Source organism: Staurois parvus, unplaced genomic scaffold (genome assembly GCF_062004578.1).
Source record: "Staurois parvus isolate SC_StPar_1 unplaced genomic scaffold, SC_StPar_1.0 ptg001597l, whole genome shotgun sequence".
NCBI classification, from domain to species: Eukaryota; Metazoa; Chordata; class Amphibia; order Anura; family Ranidae; genus Staurois; species Staurois parvus.
In genome coordinates this window covers 239,952-242,331 of record NW_028319393.1, presented here as the reverse complement: position 1 = coordinate 242,331, position 2,380 = coordinate 239,952, and positions in this window count along the sequence as shown.

Sequence of the window (2,380 nt, the reverse complement as noted above, 5' to 3'; positions counted from 1 at the left end):
CTTGCGTAGCGACAGCCGAATAATAACCATCAGACAGAGGGATGACTTTTGGCTGTCCACCTTGTTGGACCCTCGCTACCGTTCAAAAATGGTGGCCTTTTTCACACCTGCTGAGAGGGAGGCCAAAATAACTTACTATAAAATCCACCTATGTAGTCAGTTGGTCTCTGCCTTTGTGCGCCAACGTCCATCCTCAGACACTGTGGGCCCTGTGTGCTCGCGTTCCGCTGCCATGGCAGCAGGGGAGGGGTGGGTGGGGTGGTAGGAGCAGTGGCAGCTCCACCAGCAGCAGCTGCCTCAGTCTGCAGTCGATGATGAGTAGCTTTCTTCACCAGCGCAGTGAGGAAACTACTAACCAGCCGCAGCAGCAGCAGCATCAGGTGGACCTGGAGCAGGACCTCAAACAACAGGCTCGGGCCTACTTGGACAGCACCCTGCCAACCGAGGTAGACAATCCCCTTGACTACTGGGCAACGAAACTTGACCTTTGGCCCCAACTAGCTGAATTTGCCCTTGAAAGGCTGTCATGCCCGGCCAGTAGCGTGGCATCGGAGCGCGTGTTTAGTGCGGCAGGAGGTATTGTAACTCCGCGGAGGACACGACTGTCCACCCAAAGTGTGGAGAGACTCACGTTTGTGAAAATGAATCAGGCGTGGATTATTCTGGATTTCAAACCACCAGTTCCTGACACAACTGACTAAATCCGCCATGAATCATGCCCCAAACATGTTATTATTTTTAACATAGGCCTCTGTATGGCCTTCAATTTAAGCTGCTTACGCTTCGCCACTCTGCCATGGGCCCCTGTACCGCCTCCTCTTGCTGCTGCCAGGTCCAGAGTGTGTCATGGGTCCCTGTACGGCCTCCCATTGCTGCTGACTTCATCGCCAGACTCTGCCATGTGCCACTTTCAGGTCTCCTTACACTGTTGGTGGGTTCCATTTTGTCATAGGGTGCTGGCAGATTACGGGCCTCCCATTGCTGCTGCCAGGCCCGTAATCTGCCATGGGCCCCCGTACCGCCTCCTCATGCTGCTGCCAGGTCCAGAGTGTGTCATGGGTCCCTGTACGGCCTCCCATTGCTGCTGTCTCCATCGCCACACTCTGCCATGTGCCACTTTCAGGTCTCCTCACACTGCTGGTGGGTTCCATTTTGTCATAGGGTGCTGGCAGATTACGGGCCTCCCATTGCTGCTGCCAGGCCCGTAATCTGCCATGGGCCCCTGTACCGCCTCCTCATGCTGCTGCCAGGTCCAGAGTGTCTCATGGGTCCCTGTACGGCCTCCCATTGCTGCTGTCTCCATCGCCACACTCTGCCATGTGCCACTTTCAGGTCTCCTCACACTGCTGGTGGGTTCCATTTTTGTCATAGGGTGCTGTATGGCCTCCCATTGCTGCTGCCTCCACCGCCACACTGTGGCTCCACACTCTGGTTTTGGCCCCCGTGACTGCCCAAATGAGTGAAGTGTGCGGTGATTCTAAGATCGACGGCACTCATCTGCATGTCATACTGACTGACAGTATTATTTCTCTTCCCCAGCAGACTCCAAGGGCATTTAAATTAAAGGTACAGTGTTCTGCACTAATATAAAGGCTCTCTGAAGCCTAGAAACCCTTTTTATAAGTTAAATTCGCAGCGAATATATTCGCATTGAATCAAATTTATTCCTCGAATTCGCCGAATCAGCCGAATCGAATTTTTGAATACTTCGCTCATCTCTAGAGAGCATCGTAATCAAAAAAGGCACACCGAAGCTGGATAAAGTTAAGTTCTTGTAGTGTAGAACCTAGAACAGTGACACGGTTCCTTCAGGTCACAAACCCCAACACAGTTCCATAGGCTGCATGTAAGGAACATTTGACACAAGGCCCTGCTGGAGGCTGATGGTGTCTTCTGCAAAAGTGCGCTGGATAGATTGGGATAGCAAGTTCCAGAGGATTGGAGAGGCTCTTGAGAAGTCCTGGAGATGAGCTTGGGAGGAGGTGATGAGGGAGATAGCGAGCTGCCCCCAATGCCCTTCCTGTCCAAGTGTAAAACATAAATGGGACAGGAAAGCTGTACGGGTCTTCTGCAAAAGGGAACTCGCTCCCTGTAGCTCTACTACCCTTCTTTTCCTGGGATTTGGAGGAGAGGATGGAAGGGGTAAACCAACTCCCAAGGTCTCCCTGTGCACTTAAACTGTCCTGCTGAAGCTCTCCTTCTCTCTCGGAGCTATGGAAGGGAACCCCGGGGCACCCTGCTTTCCCCCCAAAGAGGGAAGAGCAGGAGCACAGGAGCTAAATGCTGCTGCTTCCACTTGCTCTCTAGTCTGACCCATTTCCTTCCCTGATCTTGCCTAAACTCCCAAACTTCTCCAAGGGGACCAAGAAACCTTAAAGGG